The 12549-nt window shown below is 46.4% G+C and overlaps 1 protein-coding gene, 19 non-coding genes and 13 pseudogenes across 20 annotated transcripts in view; 1 reads left to right on the forward strand and 32 right to left on the reverse strand.

The window, feature by feature from the left end:
- LOC140296301 (uncharacterized) overlaps positions 1-12549 on the forward strand; it is a 173703-nt gene that overhangs the window by 61595 nt on the left and 99559 nt on the right. The window lies entirely within an intron of this gene.
- On the reverse strand, positions 173-291 carry LOC140292080 (5S ribosomal RNA; annotated as a pseudogene).
- LOC140310616 (5S ribosomal RNA) lies at positions 561-679 on the reverse strand (annotated as a pseudogene).
- On the reverse strand, positions 949-1067 carry LOC140297443 (5S ribosomal RNA). Its single transcript, XR_011913177.1, has one exon. It is a non-coding gene; the product is annotated as a 5S ribosomal RNA (ribosomal RNA).
- LOC140297326 (5S ribosomal RNA) lies at positions 1337-1455 on the reverse strand. The gene has a single exon (XR_011913070.1). It is a non-coding gene; the product is annotated as a 5S ribosomal RNA (ribosomal RNA).
- LOC140269022 (5S ribosomal RNA) lies at positions 1725-1843 on the reverse strand (annotated as a pseudogene).
- LOC140295619 (5S ribosomal RNA) lies at positions 2113-2231 on the reverse strand. Its single transcript, XR_011912886.1, has one exon. It is a non-coding gene; the product is annotated as a 5S ribosomal RNA (ribosomal RNA).
- LOC140281804 (5S ribosomal RNA) lies at positions 2501-2619 on the reverse strand. Its single transcript, XR_011909788.1, has one exon. It is a non-coding gene; the product is annotated as a 5S ribosomal RNA (ribosomal RNA).
- LOC140279531 (5S ribosomal RNA) lies at positions 2889-3007 on the reverse strand. Its single transcript, XR_011909341.1, has one exon. It is a non-coding gene; the product is annotated as a 5S ribosomal RNA (ribosomal RNA).
- Positions 3277-3395, reverse strand: LOC140293615 (5S ribosomal RNA; annotated as a pseudogene).
- LOC140304652 (5S ribosomal RNA) lies at positions 3665-3783 on the reverse strand. The gene has a single exon (XR_011915281.1). It is a non-coding gene; the product is annotated as a 5S ribosomal RNA (ribosomal RNA).
- On the reverse strand, positions 4053-4171 carry LOC140290646 (5S ribosomal RNA; annotated as a pseudogene).
- On the reverse strand, positions 4441-4549 carry LOC140290243 (5S ribosomal RNA; annotated as a pseudogene).
- LOC140296985 (5S ribosomal RNA) lies at positions 4819-4937 on the reverse strand (annotated as a pseudogene).
- Positions 5204-5322, reverse strand: LOC140299923 (5S ribosomal RNA; annotated as a pseudogene).
- On the reverse strand, positions 5592-5710 carry LOC140294058 (5S ribosomal RNA). Its single transcript, XR_011912738.1, has one exon. It is a non-coding gene; the product is annotated as a 5S ribosomal RNA (ribosomal RNA).
- LOC140281875 (5S ribosomal RNA) lies at positions 5980-6098 on the reverse strand. Its single transcript, XR_011909797.1, has one exon. It is a non-coding gene; the product is annotated as a 5S ribosomal RNA (ribosomal RNA).
- Positions 6368-6486, reverse strand: LOC140298126 (5S ribosomal RNA). Its single transcript, XR_011913801.1, has one exon. It is a non-coding gene; the product is annotated as a 5S ribosomal RNA (ribosomal RNA).
- Positions 6756-6874, reverse strand: LOC140299395 (5S ribosomal RNA; annotated as a pseudogene).
- Positions 7144-7262, reverse strand: LOC140296420 (5S ribosomal RNA; annotated as a pseudogene).
- LOC140292807 (5S ribosomal RNA) lies at positions 7525-7643 on the reverse strand. Its single transcript, XR_011912609.1, has one exon. It is a non-coding gene; the product is annotated as a 5S ribosomal RNA (ribosomal RNA).
- LOC140302503 (5S ribosomal RNA) lies at positions 7913-8031 on the reverse strand (annotated as a pseudogene).
- Positions 8301-8419, reverse strand: LOC140290967 (5S ribosomal RNA; annotated as a pseudogene).
- On the reverse strand, positions 8689-8807 carry LOC140297423 (5S ribosomal RNA). The gene has a single exon (XR_011913159.1). It is a non-coding gene; the product is annotated as a 5S ribosomal RNA (ribosomal RNA).
- LOC140300040 (5S ribosomal RNA) lies at positions 9077-9195 on the reverse strand. The gene has a single exon (XR_011914792.1). It is a non-coding gene; the product is annotated as a 5S ribosomal RNA (ribosomal RNA).
- Positions 9465-9583, reverse strand: LOC140297213 (5S ribosomal RNA). Its single transcript, XR_011913040.1, has one exon. It is a non-coding gene; the product is annotated as a 5S ribosomal RNA (ribosomal RNA).
- Positions 9853-9971, reverse strand: LOC140298174 (5S ribosomal RNA). The gene has a single exon (XR_011913845.1). It is a non-coding gene; the product is annotated as a 5S ribosomal RNA (ribosomal RNA).
- On the reverse strand, positions 10241-10359 carry LOC140297851 (5S ribosomal RNA). Its single transcript, XR_011913550.1, has one exon. It is a non-coding gene; the product is annotated as a 5S ribosomal RNA (ribosomal RNA).
- Positions 10622-10740, reverse strand: LOC140297424 (5S ribosomal RNA). The gene has a single exon (XR_011913160.1). It is a non-coding gene; the product is annotated as a 5S ribosomal RNA (ribosomal RNA).
- Positions 11010-11128, reverse strand: LOC140297425 (5S ribosomal RNA). Its single transcript, XR_011913161.1, has one exon. It is a non-coding gene; the product is annotated as a 5S ribosomal RNA (ribosomal RNA).
- On the reverse strand, positions 11398-11516 carry LOC140298671 (5S ribosomal RNA). Its single transcript, XR_011914295.1, has one exon. It is a non-coding gene; the product is annotated as a 5S ribosomal RNA (ribosomal RNA).
- LOC140290313 (5S ribosomal RNA) lies at positions 11783-11901 on the reverse strand (annotated as a pseudogene).
- LOC140307383 (5S ribosomal RNA) lies at positions 12168-12286 on the reverse strand. The gene has a single exon (XR_011915820.1). It is a non-coding gene; the product is annotated as a 5S ribosomal RNA (ribosomal RNA).

Raw genomic sequence — 12549 nt, forward strand, 5'->3', positions numbered from 1 at the left:
GCACATCTTCATCCCCGATGTGATTATTACCTGCAGTTGAAACTGAGACTCTCAGATCACTTCGTGTCTGCCAACAAAGCAGCAGCAGCTGAAGATGACCAACTTCCTCATGTGTCACATGGTGATCAGACGTTGCAACAAAAGACATGCAGGTGGTAGAGAGAAGAGAAAAAGCTTCCAGCACCTGGTATTCATAAGCAGTCTCCCATCCAAGTACTAACCAGGCCCAACCCTGCTTGGGTTCCGAGATCAGACGAGGTTGGGCATGTTCAGGGTGGTGTGGCCGTAAGCAACAATATCTGTGAACAATGTGCATTATATAGGTACTGGAATCATACGGTTACACTATGTAACCAGATAATTGCCGAGAAAGGCTAACTTGTAGTGGGCACATCTTCTTCCCTGACGTGATTATTATCTGCAATTGAAACTTAAAATCTCAGATCACTTCGTGTCTGCCAACAAAGCAGCAGCAGCTGAAGATGACCAACTTCCTCATGTGTCACAGGGTGATCAGATGTTGCAACAAAAGACATGCATGTGGTAGAGAGAAGAGAAAAAGCTTACAGCACCTGGTATTCCCAAGTAGTCTCCCATCCAAGTACTAACCAGGACCAACCCTGCTTGGCTTCCTAGATCAGACGAGGTTGGGCATGTTCAGGGTGGTGTGGCCGTAAGCAACAATGTCTGTGACAAATGTGCATTATATAGGTACTGGAATCATACAGTTCCTCTATGTAACCAGATAATTGCCAAGAAAGGCTGATATGTAGTGGGCACATCTTCATCCCTGATGTGATTATTACCTGCAGTTGAAACTGAGACTCTCAGATCACTTCGTGTCTGCCAACAAAGCAGCAGCAGCTGAAGATGACCAACTTCCTCATGTGTCACAGGGTGATCAGACGTTGCAACAAAAGACATGTAGGTGGTAGAGAGAAGAGAAAAAGCTTACAGCACCTGGTATTCCCAAGTAGTCTCCCACCCAAGTACTAACCAGGCCCAACCCTGCTTGGCTTCCGAGATCAGATGAGGTCGCGCATGTTCAGGGTGGTGTGGCCGTAAGCAACAATGTCTGTGACAAATGTGCATTATATAGGTACTGGAATCATACAGTTCCTCTATGTAACCAGATAATTGCCAAGAAAGGCTGATATGTAGTGGGCACATCTTCATCCCTGATGTGATTATTACCTGCAGTTGAAACTGAGACTCTCAGATCACTTCGTGTCTGCCAACAAAGCAGCAGCAGCTGAAGATGACCAACTTCCTCATGTGTCACAGGGTGATCAGACGTTGCAACAAAAGACATGCATGTGGTAGAGAGAAGAGAAAAAGCTTACAGCACCTGGTATTCCCAAGCGGTCTCCCATCCAAGTACTAACCAGGCCCAACCTTGCTTGGCTTCCGAGATCAGACGAGGTCGGGCAAATTCAGGGTGGTGTGGCTGTAAGCAACAACGTCTGTCACAAATGTGCATTATATAGGTACTGGAATCATACGGTTACTCTATGTAACCAGATAATTGCCGAGAAAGGCTGATATGTAGTGGGCACATCTTCATCCCTGATGTGATTATTACCTGCAGTTGAAACTGAGACTCTCAGATCACTTCGTGTCTGCCAACAAAGCAGCAGCAGCTGAAGATGACCAACTTCCTCATGTGTCACAGGGTGATCAGACGTTGCAACAAAAGACATGCAGGTGGTAGAGAGAAGAGAAAAAGCTTACAGCACGTGGTATTCCCAAGCAGTCTCCCATCCAAGTAGTAACCAGGCCCAACCCTGCTTGGCTTCCGAGATCAGACGAGGTCGGGCAAATTCAGGGTGGTGTGGCTGTAAGCAACAATGTCTGTGACAAATGTGCATTATATCGGTACTGGAATCATAAAGTTCCTCTATGTAATCAGATAATTGCCGAGAAAGGCTAACTTGTAGTGGGCACATCTTCATCCCTGATGTGATTATTACCTGCAGTTGAAACTGAGACTCTCAGATCACTTCGTGTCTGCCAACAAAGCAGCAGCAGCTGAAGATGACCAACTTCCTCATGTGTCACAGGGTGATCAGACGTTGCAACAAAAGACATGCACGTGGTAGAGAGAAGAGAAAAAGCTTACAGCACCTGGTATTCCCAAGCGGTCTCCCATCCAAGTACTAACCAGGCCCAACCCTGCTTGGCTTCCGAGATCAGACGAGGTTGGGCATGTTCAGGGTGGTGTGGCCGTAAGCATCAATATCTGTGAACAATGTGCATTATATAGGTACTGGAATCATACGGTTCCTCTATGTAACCAGATAATTGCTGAGAAAGGCTGATGCGTATTAGGCACATCTTTTTCCCTGTCGTGATTATTCTCTCCAGCGGAAACTGAGACTCTCAGATCACTTCGTGTCTGCCAACAAAGCAGCAGCAGCTGAAGATGACCAACTTCCTCATGTGTCACAGGGTGATCAGACGTTGCAACAAAAGACATGCAGGTGGTAGAGAGAAGAGAAAAAGCTTACAGCACCTGGTATTCCCAAGTAGTCTCCCACCCAAGTACTAACCAGGCCCAACCCTGCTTGGCTTCCGAGATCAGACGAGGTCGGGCATGTTCAGGGTGGTTTGGCCGTAAGCGACAATGTCTGTCACAAATGTGCATTATATAGGTACTGGAATCATAGAGTTCCTCTATGTAACCAGATAATTGCCAAGAAAGGCTGATATGTAGTGGGCATATCTTCATCCTTGATGTGATTACTACCTGTAGTTGAAACTGAGACTCTCAGATCACTTCGTGTCTGCCAACAAAGCAGCAGCAGCTGAAGATGACCAACTTCCTCATGTGTCACAGGGTGATCAGACGTTGCAACAAAAGACATGCAGGTGGTAGAGAGAAGAGAAAAAGCTTACAGCACCTGGTATTCCCAAGTAGTCTCCCACCCAAGTACTAACCAGGCCCAACCCTGCTTGGCTTCCGAGATCAGACGAGGTCGGGCATGTTCAGGGTGGTGTGGCCGTAAGCAACAATGTCTGTGACAAATGTGCATTATATCGGTACTGGAATCATACAGTTCCTCTATGTAATCAGATAATTGCCGAGAAAGGCTAACTTGTAGTGGGCACATCTTCTTCCCTGACGTGATTATTATCTGCAGTTGAAACTTAGAATCTCAGATCACTTCGTGTCTGCCAACAAAGCAGCAGCAGCTGAAGATGACCAACTTCCTCATGTGTCACAGGGTGATCAGACGTTGCAACAAAAGACATGTAGGTGGTAGAGAGAAGAGAAAAAGCTTACAACAGCTGGTATTCCCGAGAAGTCTCCCATCCAAGTAATAACCAGGCCCAACCCTGCTTGGCTTCCGAGATCAGACGAGGTTGGGCATGTTCAGGGTGGTGTGGCCGTAAGCAACAATATCTGTGAACAATGTGCATTATATAGGTACTGGAATCATACGGTTCCTCTATGTAACCAGATAATTGCCGAGAAAGGCTGATATGTAGTGGGCATATCTTCATCCTTCATGTGATTACTACCTGTAGTTGAAACTGAGACTCTCAGATCACTTCGTGTCTGCCAACATAGCAGCAGCAGCTGAAGATGGCCAACTTCCTCATGTGTCACAGGGTGATCAGACGTTGCAACAAAAGACATGCATGTGGTAGAGAGAAGAGAAAAAGCTTACAGCACCTGGTATTCCCAAGCGGTCTCCCATCCAAGTACTAACCAGGCCCAACCCTGCTTGGCTTCCGAGATCAGACGAGGTCGGGCATGTTCAGGGTGGTGTGGCCGTAAGAAACAATGTCTGTGACAAATGTGCATTATATCGGTACTGGAATCATACAGTTCCTCTATGTAACCAGATAATTGCCGAGAAAGGCTAACTTGTAGTGGGCACATCTTCTTCCCTGACGTGATTATTATCTGCAGTTGAAACTTAGAATCTCAGATCACTTCGTGTCTGCCAACAAAGCAGCAGCAGCTGAAGATGACCAACTTCCTCATGTGTCACAGGGTGATCAGACGTTGCAACAAAAGACATGTAGGTGGTAGAGAGAAGAGAAAAAGCTTACAGCAGCTGGTATTCCCAAGAAGTCTCCCATCCAAGTAATAACCAGGCCCAACCCTGCTTGGCTTCCGAGATCAGACGAGGTTGGGCATGTTCAGGGCGGTGTGGCCGTAAGCAACAATATCTGTGAACAATGTGCATTATATAGGTACTGGAATCATACGGTTCCTCTATGTAACCAGATAATTGCCGAGAAAGGCTGATATGTAGTGGGCATATCTTCATCCTTGATGTGATTACTACCTGTAGTTGAAACTGAGACTCTCAGATCACTTCGTGTCTGCCAACAAAGCAGCAGCAGCTGAAGATGACCAACTTCCTCATGTGTCACAGGGTGATCAGACGTTGCAACAAAAAACATGCAGGGGGTAGTGAGAAGAGAAAAAGCTTACAGCACCTGGTATTCCCAAGCAGTCTCCCATCCAAGTACTAACCAGGCCCAACCCTGCTTGGCTTCTGAGATCGGGCATATTCAGGGTGGTGTGGCCGTAAGCAACAATATCTGTGAACAATGTGCATTATATAGGTACTGGAATCATAGGGTTCCTCTATGTAACCAGATAATTGCCGAGAAAGGCTAACTTGTAGTGGGCACATCTTCTTCCCTGACGTGATTATTATCTGCAGTTGAAACTTAGAATCTCAGATCACTTCGTGTCTGCCAACAAAGCAGCAGCAGCTGAAGATGACCAACTTCCTCATGTGTCACAGGGTGATCAGACGTTGCAACAAAAGACATGCAGGTGCTAGAGAGAAGAGAAAAAGCTTACAGCACCTGGTATTCCCAAGCGGTCTCCCAACCAAGTAATAACCAGGCCCAACCCTGCTTGGCTTCCGAGATCAGACGAGGTTGGGCATGTTCAGGGTGGTGTGGCCGTAAGCAACAATGTCTGTGACAAATGTGCATTATATCGGTACTGGAATCATACAGTTCCTCTATGTAATCAGATAATTGCCGAGAAAGGCTAACTTGTAGTGGGCACATCTTCTTCCCTGTCGTGATTATTATCTGCAGTTGAAACTTAGAATCTCAGATCACTTCGTGTCTGCCAACAAAGCAGCAGCTGAAGATGACCAACTTCCTCATGTGTCACAGGGTGATCAGACGTTGCAACAAAAGACATGCAGGTGCTAGAGAGAAGAGAAAAAGCTTACAGCACCTGGTATTCCCAAGCAGTCTCCCATCCAAGTACTAACCAGGCCCAACCCTGCTTGGCTTCCGAGATCAGACGAGGTCGGGTATTTTCAGGGTGTTGTGTCCGTAAGCAACAATGCCTGTGACAAATGTGCATTATATCGGTACTGGAATCATACAGTTCCTCTATGTAATCAGATAATTGCCGAGAAAGGCTAACTTGTAGTGGGCATATCTTCATCCTTGATGTGATTACTACCTGTAGTTGAAACTGAGACTCTCAGATCACTTCGTGTCTGCCAACAAAGCAGCAGCAGCTGAAGATGACCAACTTCCTCATGTGTCACAGGGTGATCAGACGTTGCAACAAAAGACATGCACGTGGTAGAGAGAAGAGAAAAAGCTTACAGCACCTGGTATTCCCAAGTGGTCTCCCATCCAAGTACTAACCAGGCCCAACCCTGCTTGGCTTCCGAGATCAGACGAGGTTGGGCATGTTCAGGGTGGTGTGGCCGTAAGCATCAATATCTGTGAACAATGTGCATTATATAGGTACTGGAATCATACGGTTCCTCTATGTAACCAGATAATTGCTGAGAAAGGCTGATGCGTATTAGGCACATCTTTTTCCCTGTCGTGATTATTCTCTCCAGCGGAAACTGAGACTCTCAGATCACTTCGTGTCTGCCAACAAAGCAGCAGCAGCTGAAGATGACCAACTTCCTCATGTGTCACAGGGTGATCAGACGTTGCAACAAAAGACATGCAGGTGGTAGAGAGAAGAGAAACAGCTTACAGCACCTGGTATTCCCAAGTAGTCTCCCACCCAAGTACTAACCAGGCCCAACCCTGCTTGGCTTCCGAGATCAGACGAGGTCGGGCATGTTCAGGGTGGTTTGGCCGTAAGCGACAATGTCTGTCACAAATGTGCATTATATAGGTACTGGAATCATAGAGTTCCTCTATGTAACCAGATAATTGCCAAGAAAGGCTGATATGTAGTGGGCATATCTTCATCCTTGATGTGATTACTACCTGTAGTTGAAACTGAGACTCTCAGATCACTTCGTGTCTGCCAACAAAGCAGCAGCAGCTGAAGATGACCAACTTCCTCATGTGTCACAGGGTGATCAGACGTTGCAACAAAAGACATGTAGATGGTAGAGAGAAGAGAAAAAGCTTACAGCACCTGGTATTCCCAAGTAGTCTCCCATCCAAGTACTAACCAGGCCCAACCCTGCTTGGCTTCCGAGATCAGACGAGGTCGTGCATGTTCAGGGTGGTGTGGCCGTAAGCAACAATATCTGTGAACAATGTGCATTATATAGGTACTGGAATCATACGGTTCCTCTATGTAACCAGATAATTGCCGAGAAAGGCTGATGCGTATTGGGCACATCTTCTTCCCTGTCGTGATTATTCTCTCCAGCGGAAAATGAGACTCTCCGATCACTTCGTGTCTGCCAACAAAGCAGCAGCAGCTGAAGATGACCAACGTCCTCATGTGTCACAGGGTGATCAGACGTTGCAACAAAAGACATGTAGGTGGTAGAGAGAAGAGAAAAAGCTTACAACACCTGGTATTCCCAAGTAGTCTACCATCCAAGTACTAACCAGGCCCAACCCTGTTTGGCTTCCGAGATCAGACGAGGTCGGGCATATTCAGGGTGGTGTGGCCGTAAGCAACAATATCTGTGAACAATGTGCATTATATAGGTACTGGAATCATACAGTTCCTCTATGTAATCAGATAATTGCCGAGAAAGGCTAACTTGTAGTGGGCACATCTTCTTCCCTGACGTGATTATTATCTGCAGTTGAAACTTAGAATCTCAGATCACTTCGTGTCTGCCAACAAAGCAGCAGCAGCTGAAGATGACCAACTTCCTCATGTGTCACAGGGTGATCAGACGTTGCAACAAAAGACATGTAGGTGGTAGAGAGAAGAGAAAAAGCTTACAACACCTGGTATTCCAAAGCAGTCTCCCATCCAAGTAGAAACCAGGCCCAACCCTGTTTGGCTTCCGAGATCAGACGAGGTTGGGCATGTTCAGGGTTGTGTGGCCGTAAGCAACAATATCTGTGAACAATGTGCATTATATAGGTACTGGAATCATACGGTTACTCTATGTAACCAGATAATTGCCAAGAAAGGCTGATATGTAGTGGGCACATCTTCTTCCCTGATGTGATTATTACCTGCAGTTGAAACTGAGACTCTCCGATCACTTCGTGTCTGCCAACAAAGCAGCAGCTGCTGAAGATGACCAACTTCCTCATGTGTCACAGGGTGATCAGACGTTGCAACAAAAGACATGCATGTGGTAGAGAAAAAGCTTACAGCACCTGGTATTCCCAAGCGGTCTCCCATCCAAGTACTAACCAGGCCCAACCCTGCTTGGCTTCCGAGATCAGACGAGGTCGGGCATATTCAGGGTGGTGTGGCCGTAAGCAACAATGTCTGTGACAAATGTGCATTATATCGGTACTGGAATCATACAGTTCCTCTATGTAACCAGATAATTGCCGAGAAAGGCTAACTTGTAGTGGGCACATCTTCTTCCCTGACGTGATTATTATCTGCAGTTGAAACTTAGAATCTCAGATCACTTCATGTCTGCCAACATAGCAGCAGCAGCTGAAGATGACCAACTTCCTCATGTGTCACAGGGTGATCAGACGTTGCAACAAAAGACATGTAGGTGGTAGAGAGAAGAGAAAAAGCTTACAACACCTGGTATTCCCAAGTAGTCTCCCATCCAAGTACTAACAAGGCCCAACCCTGTTTGGCTTCCGAGATCAGACGAGGTCGGGCATGTTCAGGGTGGTGTGGCCGTAAGCAACAATATCTGTGAACAATGTGCATTATATAGGTACTGGAATCATACGGTTCCTCTATGTAACCAGATAATTGCCGAGAAAGGCTAACTTGTAGTGGGCACATCTTCTTCCCTGATGTGATTATTACCTGCAGTTGAAACTGAGACTCTCAGATCAATTCGTGTCTGCCAACAAAGCAGCAGCAGCTGAAGATGACCAACTTCCTCATGTGTCACAGGGTGATCAGACGTTGCAACAAAAGACATGCATGTGGTAGAGAGAAGAGAAAAAGCTTACAGCACCTGGTATTCCAAAGCAGTCTCCCATCCAAGTAGAAACCAGGCCCAACCCTGTTTGGCTTCCGAGATCAGACGAGGTTGGGCATGTTCAGGGTGGTGTGGCCGTAAGCAACAATATCTGTGAACAATGTGCATTATATAGGTACTGGAATCATACGGTTCCTCTATGTAACCAGATAATTGCCGAGAAAGGCTAACTTGTAGTGGGCACATCTTCATCCCTGATGTGATTATTATCTGTAGTTGAAACTGAGACTCTCAGATCACTTCGTGTCCTCCAACAAAGCAGCAGCAGCTGAAGATGACCAACTTCCTCATGTGTCACAGGGTGATCAGACGTTGCAACAAAAGACATGCAGGTGGTAGAGAGAAGAGAAAAAGCTTACAGCACCTGGTATTCCAAAGCAGTCTCCCATCCAAGTACTAACCAGGCCCAACCCTGCTTGGCTTCCGAGATCAGACGAGGTCGGGCATATTCAGGGTGGTGTGGCCGTAAGCAACAATATCTGTGAACAATGTGCATTATATAGGTACTGGAATCATACGGTTACTGTATGTAACCAGATAATTGCAGAGAAAGGCTGATATGTAGTGGGCACATCTTCTTCCCTGATGTGATTATTACCTGCAGTTGAAACTGAGACTCTCCGATCACTTCGTGTCTGCAAACAATCCAGCAGTTGCTGAAGATGACCAACTTCCTCATGTGTCACAGGGTGATCAGACGTTGCAACAAAAGACATGCATGTGGTAGAGAGAAGAGATAAAGCTTACAGCACCTGGTATTCCCAAGCGGTCTCCCATCGAAGTACTAACCAGGCCCAACCCTGCTTGGCTTCCGAGATCAGACGAGGTCGGGCATGTTCAGGGTGGTGTGGCCGTAAGCAACAATGTCTGTGACAAATGTGCATTATATCGGTACTGGAATCATACAGTTCCTCTATGTAACCAGATAATTGCCGAGAAAGGCTAACTTGTAGTGGGCACATCTTCTTCCCTGACGTGATTATTATCTGCAGTTGAAACTTAGAATCTGAGATCACTTCGTGTCTGCCAACAAAGCAGCAGCAGCTGAAGATGACCAACTTCCTCATGTGTCACAGGGTGATCAGACGTTGCAACAAAAGACATGCAGGTGGTAGAGAGAAGAGAAAAAGCTTACAGCACCTGGTATTCCCAAGCGTTCTCCCATCCAAGTACTAACCAGGCCCAACCCTGCTTGGCTTCCGAGATCAGACGAGGTCGGGCATATTCAGGGTGGTGTGGCCGTAAGCAACAATATCTGTGAACAATGTGCATTATATAGGTACTGGAATCATACGGTTCCTCTATGTAACCAGATAATTGCCGAGAAAGGCTAACTTGTAGTGGGCACATCTTCATCCCTGATGTGATTATTATCTGTAGTTGAAACTGAGACTCTCAGATCACTTCGTGTCCTCCAACAAAGCAGCAGCAGCTGAAGATGACCAACTTCCTCATGTGTCACAGGGTGATCAGATGTTGCAACAAAAGACATGCAGGTGGTAGAGAGAAGAGAAAAAGCTTACAGCACCTGGTATTCCAAAGCGGTCTCCCATCCAAGTACTAACCAGGCCCAACCCTGCTTGGATTCCGAGATCAGACGAGGTCGGGCATATTCAGGATGGTGTGGCCGTAAGCAACAATATCTGTGAACAATGTGCATTATATAGGTACTGGAATCATACGGTTACTCTATGTAACCAGATAATTGCAGAGAAAGGCTGATATGTAGTGGGCACATCTTCTTCCCTGATGTGATTATTACCTGCAGTTGAAACTGAGACTCTCAGATCACTTCATGTCTGCCAACATAGCAGCAGCAGCTGAAGATGACCAACTTCCTCATGTGTCACAGGGTGATCAGACGTTGCAACAAAAGACATGTAGGTGGTAGAGAGAAGAGAAAAAGCTTACAACACCTGGTATTCCCAAGTAGTCTCCCATCCAAGTACTAACCAGGCCCAACCCTGTTTGGCTTCCGAGATCAGACGAGGTCGGGCATGTTCAGGGTGGTGTGGCCGTAAGCAACAATATCTGTGAACAATGTGCATTATATAGGTACTGGAATCATACGGTTCCTCTATGTAACCAGATAATTGCCGAGAAAGGCTAACTTGTAGTGGGCACATCTTCATCCCTGATGTGATTATTATCTGTAGTTGAAACTGAGACTCTCAGATCACTTCGTGTCTGCCAACAATCCAGCAGCAGCTGAAGATGACCAACTTCCTCATGTGTCACAGGGTGATCAGACGTTGCAACAAAAGACATGCAGGTGGTAGAGAAAAAGCTTACAGCACCTGGTATTCCAAAGCAGTCTCCCATCCAAGTACTAACCAGGCCCAACCCTGCTTGGCTTCCGAGATCAGACGAGGTCGGGCATATTCAGGGTGGTGTGGCCGTAAGCAACAATATCTGTGAACAATGTGCATTATATAGGTACTGGAATCATACGGTTACTCTATGTAACCAGATAATTGCAGAGAAAGGCTGATATGTAGTGGGCACATCTTCTTCCCTGATGTGAATATTACCTGCAGTTGAAACTGAGACTCTCCGATCACTTCGTGTCTGCCAACAAAGCAGCAGCAGCTGAAGATGACCAACTTCCTCATGTGTCACAGGGTGATCAGACGTTGCAACAAAAGACATGCATGTGGTAGAGAGAAGAGAAAAAGCTTACAGCACCTGGTATTCCAAAGCAGTCTCCCATCCAAGTACTAACCAGGCCCAACCCTGCTTGGCTTCCGAGATCAGACGAGGTCGGGCATATTCAGGGTGGTGTGGCCGTAAGCAACAATATCTGTGAACAATGTGCATTATATAGGTACTGGAATCATACGGTTACTCTATGTAACCAGATAATTGCAGAGAAAGGCTGATATGTAGTGGGCATATCTTCTTCCCTGATGTGATTATTATCTGCAGTTGAAACTTAGAATCTGAGATCACTTCGTGTCTGCCAACAAAGCAGCAGCAGCTGAAGATGACCAACGTCCTCATGTGTCACAGGGTGATCAGACGTTGCAACAAAAGACATGCAGGTGGTAGAGAGAAGAGAAAAAGCTTACAGCACCTGGTATTCCCAAGCGTTCTCCCATCCAAGTACTAACCAGGCCCAACCCTGCTTGGATTCCGAGATCAGACGAGGTCGGGCATGTTCAGGGTGGTGTGGCCGTAAGCAACAATGTCTGTGAAAAATGTGCATTATATCGGTACTGGAATCATACAGTTCCTCTATGTAATCAGATAATTGCCGAGAAAGGCTAACTTGTAGTGGGCACATCTTCTTCCCTGACGTGATTATTATCTGCAGTTGAAACTTAGAATCTCAGATCACTTCATGTCTGCCAACAAAGCAGCAGCTGAAGATGACCAACTTCCTCATGTGTCACAGGGTGATCAGACGTTGCAACAAAAGACATGCAGGTGGTAGAGAGAAGAGAAAAAGCTTACAGCACCTGGTATTCCCAAGCGGTCTCCCATCCAAGTAATAACCAGGCCCAACCTTGCTTGGCTTCCGAGATCAGACGAGGGTGGGCATATTCAGGGTGGTGTGGCTGTAAGCAACAATGTCTGTCACAAATGTGCATTATATAGGTACTGGAATCATACAGTTCCTCGATGTAACCAGATAATTGCCGAGAAAGGCTAACTTGTAGTGGGCACATCTTCATCCCTGATGTGATTATTATCTGTAGTTGAAACTGAGACTCTCAGATCACTTCGTGTCTGCCAACAAAGCAGCAGCTGAAGATGACCAACTTCCTCATGTGTCACAGGGTGATCAGACGTTGCAACAAAAGACATGCATGTGGTAGAGAGAAGAGAAAAAGCTTACAGCACCTGGTATTCCCAAGCGGTCTCCCATCCAAGTACTAAACAGGCCCAACCCTGCTTGGCTTCCGAGATCAGATGAGGTCGGGCATGTTCAGGGTGGTGTGGCCGTAAACAACAATGTCTGTGACAAATGTGCATTATATAGGTACTGGAATCATACAGTTCCTCTATGTAACCAGATAATTGCCGAGAAAGGCTAACTTGTAGTGGGCACATCTTCATCCCTGATGTGATTATTACCTGCAGTGGAAACTGAGACTCTCAGATCACTTCGTGTCTAACAACAAAGCAGTAGCAGCTGAAGATGACCAACTTCCTCATGTGTCACAGGGTGATCAGACGTTGCAACAAAAGACATGCAGGTGGTAGAGAGAAG

The sequence above is a fragment of the Leuresthes tenuis genome, unplaced genomic scaffold (genome assembly GCF_036924035.1).
Source record: "Leuresthes tenuis unplaced genomic scaffold, fLeuTen1.0.hap1 SCAF_1, whole genome shotgun sequence".
Classification (NCBI taxonomy): domain Eukaryota; kingdom Metazoa; phylum Chordata; class Actinopteri; order Atheriniformes; family Atherinopsidae; genus Leuresthes; species Leuresthes tenuis.